The following is a 16,900-nucleotide window of genomic DNA, read 5'->3' on the forward strand; positions in this document are numbered from 1 at the left end:
TGGGGTCCCAGATGCTCCAGGCATTTCTTGCATTCAGTTGACTCCCAGGTGTGTGTGGGAAGGGCAGGGGAGGCTCACCACAGTTCCTGAGACTGTCTGAGGTTTGGCCCAGCTTCCACAAGAGTGGGGAGGATGCAGGTCGTGTTCACCGAGGCTTCAGATATTGCCCAAGACAAAGTCTGCTTCCCACACTGGAAGGGAAGAGTGAGGGTGGCTCTCTGCGACTACTGACTATGTCCAGGTTTCAGCAGAGCCCCCAAGGAGGGTGTGAGATGTTCTCACAGTGACCACCAAGGCCCCAGAAGTTGTCCAGGGCTGCACGTGCCTCACACACTATTTGGGGAGGCATCAGAGTGGCTCACTAGGGTTCCTAAAGGTGTCTGGTATTCAGCCCAGCCCCACCCCCAGACACACTATGGGTGTGGCCAGTAGCCAGCAAGGCCCCAGAGGGTGCCCGGGGTTCTGCCTGCCTTGAACACTGGTCAGACAGGTGCAACCACACCTCACTGGGCTTTCTGAAGATGTCTGGTATTCAGCCCCACCACTGTCCAGGTTTCTGTCTGATCCCAAGCTTATGTGTGGGGCCAGCCGCAGCTCACCGAAGTTCCTGAAGCCATGGGAGGTGCAGCTCAGCTCTGACAGGGGATGGGGGGAAGAGGGGAGGTGCAGGGAGTGGACCCCAGGCCACTAAAGCTATCCAGGTTTCTGCCCAGTCCCAAGCTCATGTGTGTGGGCAGCAGCAGCTCACCAGAATTCCTGAAACCATCTGAGGTTCAGCTCAACTCCTGATACACAGATTTAACCTAATTCCAATCAAAATTCCAGCAACATTCTTCACAGAATTAGAAAAAACAATCCTAAAATTCATACAAAACCAGAAGAGACCCAGAATATCAGAAGCAATACTGGGCAACAAGAGCAAACTAGAAATATCACAATCCTGGATTTTAAATTATGTTATAAAGCTACAGTGATAAAAACAGCATAGTAATGGCACAAAAACACACATGAGGATCAATGAAACAGGAGACAGGATACAGAAACAACCCCAGGTACATTCAACCACCTGATCTTTGACAAAGGAGCCAACACTATATGCTGGAAGAAAGATAGCATCTTTAGCAAAACATTCTGGGAAAGCTGGCTATCCACATGCAGAAGATTGCTTCTAGATCCATATCTCTTGCCTTGTACTAAATTAAAATCAAAATGAATCAAAGCTCTAAATATGAAAGCAAAACATTTAACTTGCAGGTGGTTAAAATAGGTAAAACTCTTGAAGACATAAGCACAGGCAAGGACATTCAAAACCAAGCCCAAATTACATAAGAAATAACATAAAGAATCAACAAACAGGGTCATATCAAATTCAAAGTCTTCCACACAACAAAGGAAATAGCTAACAGAGTGAAAGCACAATCCATAGAATGGAACTTGAGCAAGAGAGGGGATGTAAGCTGAAGCTTCATTAGTCTTACCACAAATTTGCCTCTTTGCTGAACTTGAAATTGAAAGTTGCACTATATCAATACCCAGATTCTTTCCCCAAACCAAATCTGTTTTCCTTCTCAATTTTGATTCATTTGAGATTTTAACTGTAGTTTCTATGTTTATTGTATTTTTAAAAAATGATGGTATCACCCAAAACCTAAGAACTGGTACCATATTTAAAATGATTACTCATTCCTTTTCCATTGCTCAAAAACATCTGCTCCTTTTAAGAGCTTGCCAAGCAAGGTGAAAGATAGAATGGCAGTACAAATTCAGCTATCCATTATCAATTTTGAGAAAATTAGTAAGGGGAACAAAATCTTCTCTCATATATTTCTGACTATAATAATATGTATATTCCTCCTCCACCTGTAGCACCTCCCCTCTATTCTCTCTTTCTCTTTATCTGGTTCCTTTTTGTATCTACAAAGAATTGGTCAGATTATGCCAAATTCTTGCAGTGCCCCAGTCTATGTCAAGAGCCCTCAGGAAAATCTCATAGAAGTAGTGCAACAGCAACAGAAACACTGAAACAACACCCAGGGTTTGGAGGCAGATTTATTTAATGTTGGATGGGCACCAACAAGCAATCAATCCTTATAAAATGTCAGGCCTTGAAGGCCCAAGAAGGGAGGTTTTTATAGGGTTGCAAGCAAGAAGCAGAGTACTTGGCTGTCTTTGATTGATTCTTACAATATGCATCATAGTGACCAGCTGTTTCTAAGCAACAGAAGTAACAGGAACTGTAACAGGAACTGTAACAGGAACTGTAGCAGGAAATGTTACCTGGGTAACTGAAGTATACTGGATGGAAGAGGGCCATTTTTTTGCTACATTTCCCCCCTTTTTTAGTTTCTCTGGTATATCTTTGCTGGGCATGTTACATGTGATCTTCTGAGACAAAGCCCAACTAAAAGCAAACCTATGAATGAGCCTTAGCCAAAGTTCCCAAAATTGGCTATTTTTTTGGAGACACTGTCCATGGAGCTAAAGCAAAAGCCACAGCTAGCAGGGAGATGAGGGGCAAAAACCAAGTTGGACAATACAATATCTTCAAGCTGAAGTAGAAGCAAGAACTGGAGTAAACGGCCTGAAAAGGCACAAACATCAAGGGGAATAGGTATGGAGCAATCCTGTGGACAGCGTCCTCAGGCTTCAGCCATGCATGGACTGGTCAGAGTCCAGAGCGGCTAGAGCAGGGCTCTGAGTGTGTCATTGCTTCAGAGTGAACACTTGACAGAGTTGCTTTGTTTCTTTTTCCTCCTAGGTGGGGCAGCCTTTGGGAAAGGCCAAGGCAACGCATTCACCAGGGCTGACAGTCCAGCTTTCCTCAGTCAAAATGTGGACATTTCTGTATTGAACAGAGCCAGAAGGAATTGCTGACAGTCATTAGGTGGGCATTAGATGAAGCAATCTGACCAGGATAGGCGTTTAAGAGCATCTGTGAAGGAGAAAGAGGGAGGGCCTCTTTGGTCCAATGTAAGCAATGGATGGCTAGAGCTGGTTCAAATGGCTTTAATTAGGAAAGTCAGGAGTGAAGTTATAGGTGCTGGCAGCAACTGCAGTGGCCAATAAGAGTGACTTATTTGCCATGACAGAATCCTCAGGAAGAACAGATCTCTTTTTTCTTCAGATGCAGGGAAGAGCAGTTTAGTTTCATTTTTAACTCTGTAATTACCAGAAAATCCCTTTTTAATTCTTTTCCTGCAATTAGGCTTTGACCACTTAGTTCTTATTCTGACTTCCTACGTGTGTGTTGTGTATCCTTGAATAGTGGCACAACAGACAAAGGGTGGGTACCCTTCAGAGAGAGAGACCATTCAGATGCCTGCCTGACCATGCCCCTCAAAGGGGTTTAGGTGCGACTTAGTGAAGAAGTGTGCGAGGCCTCCATTATGCCATATGTTGATGACCACGGAACTGCAGGCAAGGGCCCTATCAGCCGCTAAGACCAGTGCTTCCCAGTCTTGGTGCACAGATGGAGCAGCCTAAGGCTTATGCTATTGTTCCACTCACTCACACATTCATATTCATCAGGCACTCAGAGGTTAAACATTCCAACCATTCCAACCTCCTTCCCTTGAGGATGGCCATGACTATTGAGAGTTGATCAGGCTCTCCTTCTGCCTGAGCTAAGCAGGACTGACACACAGACTAACTGGGGTCCCCCTAGGGGTCTTACCAGAGTCTGACAGGCAGGCAGACTGTGTCCTCCTCCGTTTTGGGTCTGATGTGAGCCATTCACACAGGGAGCTAAGAATCCTCCTCCAGACCTCTGAGGGGACTCAAGAAATCATGAGGGCATGGCTTCTTGTCAGGACCTGGAAGAGTCTCTGCTCTACTTGTGAGGGCCATGACCAAAGAGGTCAGCATAGTCGGTCTTCCTGGCCAATGCACCACATACCATGGCAACAGAAACACCAAAACAACACCTAGGGTTTGGAGGCAGATTTATTTAATGTTGAATGGGCACCAACAAGGAATCAATCCTTATAACATGTCAGGCCTTGAAGGCCCAAGGAGGGAGTTTTTTATGGGGTTGCAAGCAAGAAGCACAGTACTTGGCTGTCTTTGATTGGTTCTTACAATATGCATCATAGTGACCAGCTGTGCATCACAGTAACCAGCCATTTCTAAGCAACAGAAGTAACAGGAACTGTAACAGGAAATGTTACCTGGGCAACTGAAGTATACTGATTGGGGGCATTTTCTGCTACAGTAGCAAGTCAGCAGATGAAAGGTCAGATGATGGGAGTGAACTATTTGAAGATGTTCCAGGAGAGATTGTGCCTCTTGGCCGAAAAGTCAAAATTTTGGTATGTTTTAACTGTCATGATATAGATATGATGAGCAAAGCTAAGAACAAGTATGTGCCAAAAGAAACATTTTATCTAAATATACTTAAGCTCAACACATTTACAAGGTTACTTGTATCCATTTTTGGAAAAGAAGTTAATGGAAGTATAAATGAGTGACTTTTCTGAAGACAATTGACACCTCTTATAAAAATTTAAATACATGAAACCTTTTATCCACAACTTTAACTTGATTGAAAATACACCCCAAGCTGGGTGTGGTGGTGCATGCTTATAGTCCCAGCACTTGGGAAGCTGAAGCAGGAGGAATGCCATGAGTTCAAGGCCAACCTTGGCTATGTAGTGGGTTCAAGGCTTGCCTGAACTTCATAGCAAGACTCTATCTCAAAAAAACGAAACAGAAAAAAAGAAAGAAAGAAAATGAACAAAATACAGCCCAGCCTACATGGTGAGGGAAGACTGTGACTAAGCAAAAACCCAAAAGATATTTCTTGTTATCTTTCTTTTGTATCAGTACATGTTTGTAGTATATAATGTTCACATTCCTTGTGGGAAGTTGGTACACATATGTAACACATCTTAATTCCTTTTTTATCCCCTTTTCTTTTCCCCTCTGCCTCCTCCATCCATTTCTTAATCCCCCTTCCTATGTTTTTGTTTAAATGTTTGCAGTACACAATGTTTGCATTCCTTGTGTGGACTTATCCTTGACCCTTTAATGGTGGAATACTCAGGTGGTCCTTGCTCTTTTCTCTACGCTGCATACCTTGGGTTGTCTTTCAGTCTTATGACATGTTATAACAGAACATGCCTTCTTTATGCAGCCCATTCACAAGTTTCAATCTCTACCTGAGACCAATTCAACAATTATGTGTCCAGGCACCAACTTCACATTTCCACTTGGATATTAACTAGGCATTTAGAATTTGATGTAACTAAACTCCTTGCCTTTCCCCAAAAACCTGCTCTACCTAAAGCTTTCCTTGTTTAGTTAATGGAAGCTTCATATATCTAGTTATTTAGATTAAAAGTCTGTGGTCATCTTTGATTCCTTTTTAAAAACCTACATCTAGTTCGATGATGAATCTTATCATTCTCCTTTCAAAACATTGCTACACTCTAATCTCTTTCAACTGCATTGACTTCTGTTGTCTTTTACTTGGCCAACTACATTTTTCAAATGAATGGCTATACCAACTTTGGTGATCATTTCTCGGGGCTGTCATAACAAAGTATCACAAACTTAGTGCCTTAAAATTACAGAAATGTTTTATCTCACATTTCTGGAATCTAGAAGTTCAAAGTTGCCAGGATGATGCCTTCTCTCAAGTACTAAGGGGAAATCTAGATTTACTTTTTCTAGATTCTGGAGTGTTTTTCAAATACAGAGGATTTCTGGACTTGTAGATATATCATTTCAGTCTTCTTTTTCAGTTTTCATGATACTATCTTTAAGCAATTTTACATCTTCCACCATAAGATGAGAAGGTGTGAACATCAATATCGAATTTAATAATTTTTCTAAGAGGGCTGAAACAATTGTATGCTGAAAATCTGGTGTTTAAAATAATCCTTCCTAATCATCAGCAATAATAAGTACATAATCTCATGAATCAGATAACTTTCTCTGTCCTACATATGTTTTCATTGGCCTCATTCTGGCTAATATATATTTTTATTTTCAGTGCATCAGGGTAGTTTGTTTATGCTGCTCAGTGCCCACTGAGGACTCTCTGTGCTGTTGGCACAAGACAACACATGACAGTGCCTGAGCACTTGAAGCAAGAGCAGAGGAGAGGGGTTTTGATGAAGGTGTGGAGGGAGGCAGCAGGAACGTGAGCTCCTAGAAGGGACTTTCTTCTCCGAGTGACACCGCTCAGTGTTTTTCATCCCTTCCCTAGCCAAAAGAGTTTTGTTCTAATTCCACATTTTATGATATCATGAAGGATATTTTAAATACTGGTTCCAAGGTAAGTCTGGGGTCTGGGGTCATACGGGTCAGGCTAATTTGTCCACAAAAGCCAAGGATCATCATTCAGCAGCAAGTCTAAGCATGCCTCACCTGTTCCCGCTGGATGCTGTATTCTAAATATACTGTCCATGGAGAGCCTTTTGAAATGCCCTGTAACTGACATCATTTAACAGTGCAGGCTCCTTTCAGTACTACTGGAAGAATCAGGCAATCCTCAAATCCTCTTTCCTCACTTGAAATCACTATACTCAGGGATAGAACCACAGAACACCACTTTGAGATACTTGTTTATGTAATCGAATTCATCTCCACATACCTTTTTCTATTGTGCATAATTTACCTTTTCAGTTCTTTTCCATATGTACTTCTGTCACTTTTGCAATGGGAATTTCAGCTTTTATTCATATAATGGCCAATTTCATTTTAATGTAGATAAGTGTAATATGCTGATGCTTCTGCTCCCATCCCTCATCATTCATTTTCTAGCAGATGAATTCAGTTTTGTTATGAGCCTTTAGAGGTAATAAAAAGAATTTTTAAATTTTGTCCACTCTTCTACATATTCTGAGTTCTATTCTTGGATCAAGTTAAATTGATACAGAAAATCTGTATGTATAGTTAAGATCTCTACTGAAAATAATAAGTAAATTCAAGATTATAAATACACTATTAAACTGGGAATAGTTAGGTCAGAAAGTCAGAAGAGGTACAAGTAAAAATTTATAACCTTAGTTTAAACCCCACCCAGGATTCACTTTATGAATTGTATAGCAAACTTGAAAGTGGATGATGTACGGTTATTGTGAGGACATCTAACATATGTTTTGGTCACTAGTCACATTACTGTTTTTATATATTGAAAATTCCTAATTTTGCAAAAATCTGATTGCTATGGTGGGAGTGGATGATCAGCTATAGCAGCTAAAAATGCCAGATACTTCCCTTCACTTTCTCTTTTGCTGATAGGGCATGATCATGTAATTTAGGCAGTACTAATCATGGGCCACCAGGTGGAATTTGGCTCTCCAGCTACAGGAAAGAAAGATTTAGAGAACTTTGCCCTGCAGATGGGAATAGCAGGATCTCTGGTTCTGGAGAGAGCAGTTTTTATCCCAGGACCAATTGTGAAACATATTTCTGTGCATTTTTCCTAGTAGCTTAGCCTCTTCATCATTTCTGGGTCTTGTTGTCATCACACTGGTTAACTTGTTAGTTTCACTATGTTTCGTTCATCTCTGAACTCACTGAGTGGGTTTGCTTCCTCTTTGATCGTTTCATGCGGCTCAGCTATTTGGCCCATTTCCTCTCCAGTGGCATCTCTTAGAACTGCTTTGGGAAAGTTAGGAATCTTTGGAAGCATTTTGTTGCCTTGTTTGCTTACGTGTGTGTGTGTGTGTGTGTGTGTGTGTGTGTGTGTGTGTGTGTATGTGTGTGCACGCACTCACGTGCAGGCACACACTGAGGGTTCAGGTCAAATACAGTGAAGAGCCTTTGTTATTGATATGAAGCTGTCTTTAGTGTGGTTCTGTTTTCCAGGGATGTGATCTTAGCTTTTTTGGTTAAGAAGTATTGTCTATTTCTTCACCCTATTCAGTTTAATTGTGTTGGACTTGGTCAATGGGTTGAAGGAAAGAACTCCTAATGGTTATAACAGCATCCACAGATCCAACCACACATCAATCATAAACATTCAAACACGTTTATGCTTCCACCTTTTTTCAGTGCCCCTTACAGACTATAGTATACTGTTATTAGCAGTTAGTCTGTGATGGGAAGGGAGAAAGAAAGAAACAAACAAGGGGAAAAAGAAGGGTATAAGTCAGTATAAGAGGGAGATAAGAGAAGCATTAACAGGTAAAAATAGAAGTTCAGATTCTATTGAAGGTATATTTATAGTTGGAGTAAAGGGTTAGTGTTGAGGGGTTTTAGGAAAATATTTGTGGAATTGAGGGGTAGGAAGCAGGGAAGGGGAGGTGTAGAGATTGAGGAAAGCAGTGAGGTCTTTGGAACCGGTTCATATACTTGTGGTTGGTTGAGTGTCCACACAACTCTCCCTTTCGGTTGCACTCTTTGTATGCAGGTAGCCAAGTTGATTTCTCCCTGCCTGCAGCTGCTTAACTGCCTGCCTCGGAGTGGTGAGAGCTGTCAGTCTGAGTAGGCCCAGATCCTGGTTGCAAGCCATGATTTTGGACAAGGTGATGGCAGACATTTTCTTTGTCCCAAAATTCAGCTATCTCAATTAATTTGGGAAGAGGAGGATGTGAAATTGTTTGCCCAACACATGGCTCTCCATTGACTCCCACCAGTGACCTAGGACTCCCACACCCTTTGTTGCCAGGCAAAGCTTGCACTCTTGTGTTTCCCCTCCAGGGCTTTCTTGCATCACCAAATGTTGTGTGCTCCAGTTGATGCCCTCTGTTCCTATACTGTCAGATCTCCAACCACCCCTGACTCAAGAGCTTCACTTTTCAACCTACGGAACTTGTTGCAATCCTCAGGCACAGTCTCGTTCCCATGTGAGGTCATGCATGATGGGTAGGATTTCCTGCTGTCTTGGGGCTTTCTCGTGTCTGGAGAAACAACAGCAAAGAACCCATTCCCACCTGACTCCAGAGAGGCCCTCTCCATCCCACCCCCTGTGTCTCCAAGGATGCAATCCCCGGATGTAGCCAGCAGGCTCCACACCTTTCCCTGTTCTCAGGCTCCAGCCTCTCCCTGCATACCATGGAGACATCCTTTGTCAACTAGGGAGCTGGGCAATGGCAAGGATGCTGAGGGCCACAGTGCTCCCTGGTGCTTGGGAGATAATGGAGGGGATGGCCTGCCCATTTGAGGTTGCTGTCCTTCCTTTCCTCAGCTTGTGCTTCATAGCTTCCCTGAGGCCATATCTTCCCTGAGGCTGTGACAGAAGTTTATTCCTGCACTGGGTTTCCTCTTCCATGGAGGTGGGAGAATATGTATGTAGGGACCTTGTACTAGGAGTCTGACCTCTGCTGTGATGGCTCCTTGCTTCAGTGTTAGACTGCTCCCAAGATGATATGCTTTCTGAATGAAGGGGGCCATGCATCGGCCAGCAGCGGAGCTGCTTCTGGTTTTCAACAACTCAGGAATTTGGTTTGAACCAAAGGATTCTGATGGGTTTCTGCACAGACAAAATTCTGCCAAGTCATCATGGTGATGATCCAACATGGTGCGGCCCAGGGCTGACTACATGTCTTTTCCAGACCAACTTCCACCTCCCCTCACCCCTGGGTGATTACAACTTCCTGTTTCCTTTTTCACACAACAACCAATCAGCGTCCATTACATCACTTAGACTACCCCTGTAAACTCCACCCCCAACCTAGTGCTGTATAGTCCTTGTTTCCCAGCTTCCCTCTTCAGAAGGTCCTTGCATTTCCTAGCTGCCTTCCCATGCCCAGCAATAAAGGCTTTTTTTAACTTGTTTTGGCTCCCAACCAAGCCAAAACCAAAAATTTGAAGCCGGGAACCAAAACAAGGGGGGGGGGGGCAACGAAAGGGCCAAAACCCCTAAGTTGAACCCCCCCCCCCAACAAAGAACCAACTTTTCCCCTGGCCCCAACCGAACCTTGCCGGTGCCAACCCTCAACCAAAAACAGGCCAACCCAAACCAAAAGGGAACCTCTCTTTGCTCTGGGAGTTCCCAATTGTTTTCAAAATCCTGGGCCCATATCAGGATTCTCTCTGTCTCTCACACACACATCTTCCAGGACATCCCTTGGCCCTCTCAGTGACAGCCAGGTAGGACAGATTTGGGTATCTCTTACTTGCTTACATCCTGTTGAGAGTGACAACCCTCTAAAGGGTTATGACTCAGCTATTTGGCTCACCTTTAATTCAGCCACAAAATGGAAAATACTGCTTCCCAACCTCAAAAACATACCCTGCTTGGGTGTTTCTTGGCCAATTAACACTCTCGATCTCAGGGACACTGTAAAACCAAATCTTTTACTGCCAGATGGCTTAGCCTCAGTACAAACTTGAGAATGGCAGCCAATGGCCTGCAGAGGGTACTTTTAAATTACAATACCCTCAGAGACCTAGACAACTTTTGCTACCACAACAGCAAATGTTAGGAAATCCCACATGTACAGGCCTTTATTGCTCTCAGGACACATCCTTCCCTCCTTCAGTCATGTAGAGCACCCCAAATTTGTTTGGCCTGCTCCCCATTGCCTATCCCCCTCCCTGATTCCTCTTGCAATCCCCTCGATGATGTTCCTACTTCTTTTGCCCCTCTTCCTCCATACCCATAGGCTCAACCTGCTGAGCCTCCTCGCCTACTGCTCAGCCTCCTCATCAACCTTGCTGGCCCCCTCAACCTGTGGCTCACCTCTCTAAACCTCCTCAGTTTCCAGAGCTCATTGCTGAACCTCCCCATCTTCCCCAATCTCCCCAGCCCATTACTCAGCCTTCTCAGGCTCCCCAGACTACAGTTCTTATATCACCCCCAACTCCCTCATCACCTTCAACTATTTCCTCACCCTTGACCTCCTCCACTACTCCTTCTTCTGCCCCTCTGTCGCCATTTTTACCTCTGGCTCTTCACACGCAGTCTCACTCCTCCTATCCCCTACCATCTTCTAGCCAGCCTCCATCTTCTCAGCTCCAATTTATGTGTACCCTCTGAGAGCCTCACTCCTCCAATCCTCCACCATCTTGTCTTGGCTCCTCCCACTGTCTGCCATATTGTAAGCCTCTGCCATCTACTCACCCTCAATTTATGTGTCCTCTCTGAGAACAAACAGGCTCTGAGGGCCTGGTTTGCATTCATATCTCTTTTACCCTTTCTGATCTATCCCAAATTTCTCATAAGTTAGGCTCCTTTTCTGCTGACCCTCATACTTATATCAAAGAGCTATAATTTGTTACTAGTTCCTATGATCTACATTACAAAGATCTCTATCTTATCTTCATTTCTAGTCTCTCTCCTCAACAAACAGACCAACTGTGGAAAGCGGACTAAGCCGAGGCTGACCATAGACATCAAGCTAATCCCGACCATCCCACTGGAGCCACTATGGTGCCAATAGCAGACCCCCACTGGGAATATGAGGGACAAACTGGCTCACAGTGTATTAATACCATGATTAGCTGTGGGTCTTCATAAAATTTCTCATAAACCCATTAATTTTAACAAGCTCATTGAGCAGACACAATGAGCTGATGAAAATCCTGCAGAGTTCCTTACCCATCTCACAGATACACTAGTCAAATATACTAATGTAAGTCCACAGTCGCCAGAGGGCACAGTCCTTGTCAATTCTCATTTTATCTCTCAGTCAGCCCCTGATATTCGGACAAAATTTAAAAAGTCTGAGCTCAGCCCTCAGTCTCCACAGGGGAAGCTCCTTGCCCTGCCTTCTGTGTCTTCAATAATAGAGACCATCAACAAAAGACAGAACAATTTGGAAAGAAATTAGCAACTGCTAAGTATAAACATGAGCTCTTAGTAGCAGCACTCAGGTTTCCCAAAGCAGACAAACCTAAACAAGAAGCTTCCAAACAGGGTGGTGCTGGTGGCAATACCTGAGCCCCTCCCAGACCATATTTCAAGTGTGAAATAGATTTGAATAGACCAAAGACACTGAGCACAAGCCTGGCCCAACCCACAGCCACAACTGGGACTCTGTCCCATCTGCAATCTCAAAGGCCACTGGAAATGTGACTGCCCTATCTGCCAGAGAGTGGGTAAGTCATCCAATTTCCTGCCCTCACAAGACAACCTACCACTGTTGCTGGACTCATTGATTGCTGATCTGCTTGGCATCACAGCTGAAGAGGATTGACAGGGCTCAGGGTCCATGGCCCCCATCAAGGTATCCTTCTCAGAGCCCTAAGTCTCAGGGAAGACACTCTCTTTTCTTGTTGACATGGGGGCCACATACAGTGTTCTTACTGAGCTTTCAGGCTGTTGTACCTGATCTCTGTTCTCTATTGTGGGGATGGATGGCTGACCTACATGACCCCTCCACACAGGACCCATTCCCTGCCGGTTTCAGACACTTTTTTACTCATAACTTCTTTGTCATTCCAAACTTCCCTTCACCTCTAGTGGGCAGAGCTCTCCAAAAATTCAATTTCTCTTTCAGTTTCTCACTCCCCATGTCTCTTATCCCTCAGCCTCAATCACCATGCACTGCCAACCCAGACCCTCCCCTTCCTCCTTCCCTGGTTGATCCCAAAGTCTGGGACATTTCCAGTTCCACCTGTGCTACCTATGCTGTCCCCATTTTCATTTTCAGAGACCCATCAACCTTTCCTTGCATTTCCCAATACCCAATAGCCCCCAAACATCAGCAGGGACTCAAACCTATAATTCAGCACCGCCTAGCCAATGGCTTCCTCAAAGCTACACATTCACCTTGTAATACCGATATTCTCCCAGTAAACAAACACAATGGTACCTATGGCTTAAAACAAGGGCTCAGGGTTATAAAAAATGTGGTTATACCAATTCACCCAGTGGTACCAAACCCTTATACCATGCTCTCTCATATTCCCCCATCCACAACTCACTTTATCTCTTAGACCTCAAAGATGCCTTCTTCACTATCCCCTTACACCCAGACTGCCAAAACTTCTTTGTTTTTACGTGGAGAAACCCAGATACCCTCCAATCCCTACAGCTAATGTGTATAGTCCTGCCCCAAAGGTTCAGAGATATTCCTCATTTTTTAGCCAAGCTCTTGCTACTGATCTTGAGGCCCCCACCTTAAACCCAGCACTTTACTCCACTATGTAGATGACCTCCTCCACTGCTCTCCCTCCCATGGCCCGGTTATACAACACACAGCTGATCTCAATTTTCTTTTTTTTTTTCTTTTTTTTTTTTGGTTTTTGGTTTTTCTCCAGTACCGGGAACCGAACTCTCGACCTTGCGCTTGCCAGGCAGGCGCTTTTGCCACTGAGCTAAATCCCCAGCCCCTGATCTCAATTTTCTGTCAGGATGTGGGCATACGGTTTCTCTGGACAAAGCTTAGATAGCTTCACCAAAGGTCAAATATTTTGGACTCACTCTCACTCCCACTACTCTCTCGTTCACTGCTGACCACAAAGCCCTCCTTTGTGACCTCCAAGTCCCAACTGCAAAAAGCAGGTTCTCTCCTCCCTTGGTTTAGCAAACTTCTTTTTTCTCTGGATTCCTAAGTTTGCCTCCCTAGCTCAGCCTCTCTATAAAGCATCCAAGGGTTCCTTGTCAGAACTTCTCAACTGCACTACTCCTATACAATCCTCTTTTCACAAGCTACAAGAGACTCTTTTAAGAGCCCCAGCTCTCATTGTCCCCAACATAACTCAACCTTTCACTCTATACACTTCCTCTCAGGGTCACAATGCTGTGGGAGTCTTAGGACATCGAAAAGAACCCTCATTTTAGGCAGTAGCATCCCTCTCAAAGCAGACACCACAGTACATGGAAGGGCTCCCTATCTCTGAGCCCTTGCTGCAACAGCCACATTAACACAGGAGGCAAAAAAGCCTACTCTAGGACAATCAATCACAGTACACTCAGCTCACCACCTTAACGAGCATGTCTCCCACAAGACACTCCCTGCCCTAATGACTCCTCACTCACAACAGGTTCATCTGATACTCATTCAAGACCCTTCCATTACTATCTCTTCTATTGGTCCCCTCAACCCAGCCACTTTACTTCCTATGTCTGATGAGGCCCCCCAACATAATTATGTTGAGGTCTTGCAGATGACCCCAACTCCTTTTCCCCACATCAACAGCACACCTGTTCCCATGGCCTCTGACACACAGTTCATAGATGGCAGATCAACAAACACAGACACTCAAAAGAGGGCAGGATATGCCATAGTCAATGGGTCAACAGTGGGAGAGGCAGGCCTACTGCCACCTGGGACATCTTCACAAAAGGCAGAGCTTATAGCCCTTACATAAGGCCTCACACTGGCCAAAGAGAAAATCATAAACATTTATAAAGACTCAAAGTACACATACAGTGTTCTTCACTCTCACACTGCCATCTGGCAAGAAAGCGGATTCACTGACACTCAGGGTATTCCTATCACCAATGCAGCCTTCATCCTCAAACTTCTAGAGGCAGCACAGCTCCCAAAACAGGTAGCAGTCATTCACTGCACAGGACACCAAACTCCACTGGATCCCATTACTCAGAGTAATGCTTTTGCTGACACACAGGCCAAATGAGCTGCTCAATAGCCATATCCTACCTCCTTTGTTCCTCTCATCCCAAAAGCCATACCCTCACCCCAATATTCACTAGAATAATTATGTTTACTCCACAAACCTGCCCATCACCAAAATATACAAGGATGGATCTTTCAAGGACCAAAGTTTCTTCTCCCAGACCAACAAGCACAAACCATCATCACTGACTTATACAACTGCGTCCATGTCAGTATTCAGGCTCTATACAAACTCTTAACTCCCATTGCCACGCATCCCTCCCTAAAAACCATCACTCTCCAAGTCATGCAAAACTGCCAGCTCTGTGCCAAGACCTCTCCCCAGGGACACTTATAACCCCCTTCTTTCCCAACCCATCAGCTTTGTGGACACACTCCAGGTGAAGACTGGCAGTCAGACTTCACACATATGCCTCGCTACACGACACAGATATCTTCTCACTTTTGTCTTTACTTTTTCAGGATCAATAGAGGCCTTTCCTACTGCTCAGGAAACCACAGGCGTAGTCTGTAAAGTTCTCATACAGGACATTATTCCCAGATTTGGACTGCTCCAGACTATTCTGTCAGACAGTGGCCCAGTGTTTGTCTCCCAAATTACCCAACAGACCACTTTGAGTCTCCACGTTACTTGGCATCTACATACACCATCTGTGTATGTAGACTGTGGATGAGATCATCCACAGTCCTCTGGCAAAGTGGAAAAGGCAAATGGGTTGTTAAAAACTCACTTCACAAAACTTACCTTAGAGTTACATCATCTATGGCCGCAGCTCCCTCCCTTAGCTCTAACTAGACTCAGGGCACTTCCCAGGGTAGCCACTTTCCTAAGTCCTTTTGAGCTCATGTATGGTAGACAATTTCTGCTTCACAACTTCCCTGCTCCTGATCACCTCCCCTCGCCACTGCTGAAGATATTCCAGTTCTGTCCTTCCTTCAATACCTGCTGTGACAACATGCTGACCTCTGCCTTCCACAGCCAGTGGATACCACACAGCCAAAGACTTCTATAGCTCCTGAAGATTCAGTTTATCTAAAAGCTTCTAAGTGTGCAGGTACACAGCCCAAGCGGCTCAGACTCCACTTCATCATCCTCACAACACCTACAGCGACCACGGTTGCCAGCCTCTCAGCCTGGTTTCACGTGCCCCAGACAAAGTGCTGTCCTGACAACCTTCACAGCTCCACTCCCAAACCTCTGTTGCTGGAGTGGTCATCACACCCCCTGTCCCATACCCTCCTTCGCCTCACCAGGGTCTCTGGCAAACTTTCAAGCTGACTCAGGTATTGCTTTCTTGTCTGATTTCTGATCCCTTACCTCCTGCTATTCCTTGCATTTGCCATTGGCTCTGGGCTGTCTGTCCAAAGGACTTTCAAACACCACACAAGACTGCTCTCCTAGTCTTCTATGGGGTGACAATCCTTGAGCTCCCAACACTCCACTGTCTGTCCTAAACTATCAACAGTCAACACACCTCCCACCCATCTCCACAGAAACAAAAACTTCCACATCAACCCATGTACTGCTATCCAATCTGGTTTCTAATCTTCAACCTCCTACTGCTCATGACACTGTCTACTCTTAAACTGCCTGTCAGTGTTCTCTGAGCTCCAATCCCTCAACAACACTCAAGCATGATTGCCTTATTAGGCTTTACACTCCTCCCAACTCCCACCCTCTCAAGTCCATCTTCCAAAACAACTCCCAACTTCAGTTACACCTTTTCCCTCACTTTATCAGATGGGAGAAAAATTAGCTCCCACAGCTTTACACCTCCTAATTCCACACTCGTATTCCAGGTCCCCTACTACCACCTCAGGCCTTATACTCAAACCTGGGATGATACACAATGGTTGCAAGTTGCCAGATGGTATTTGCTATCACCAGCTCAGCCTGGTCATGACCCCTTGACCCTCCACAATGTGCCAGCACAACTGTGTCAATCCCTATTACTTTTATGTTGATAAATGGGGATGTGAGACTATCAGCATATACACAGGAACCAGAGGGGCCTGAAAACAATCTGACCCATTCATCATGGTCCAGATCTAGTTCAAGGGCCTGGTGGTGGGTAGAAACTGGGAAGATAACCACCAGGTAATGTTCACAATCTCATTTGCATCACAGCCCCAATACCTTCTGGGAAAAACTTGGGGCACTTACTTCTACCCCTCTGATCCACCATGCAGCAATTTCCTCACTCTGAGGGCTACACCAATACCCCCTCCTCCCATCATTGACACATCCATAATGGCTACCTCACAGTCTCATGTCCCTATACCAAAACACCACCTTCCTCCTATCCTCCAACTTCTCTCACATGCATATGACATGCTTTCACACCTCTCAAACCTCACAGAATGTTGGCTCTGCATCCCATACTGACAAGATCTGTGTATGGCTGCTCCCACACACTGGAATG

This window comes from Chinchilla lanigera, unplaced genomic scaffold, assembly GCF_000276665.1.
Source record: "Chinchilla lanigera isolate Chin_1 unplaced genomic scaffold, ChiLan1.0 scaffold00071, whole genome shotgun sequence".
Taxonomy (NCBI): Eukaryota; Metazoa; Chordata; class Mammalia; order Rodentia; family Chinchillidae; genus Chinchilla; species Chinchilla lanigera.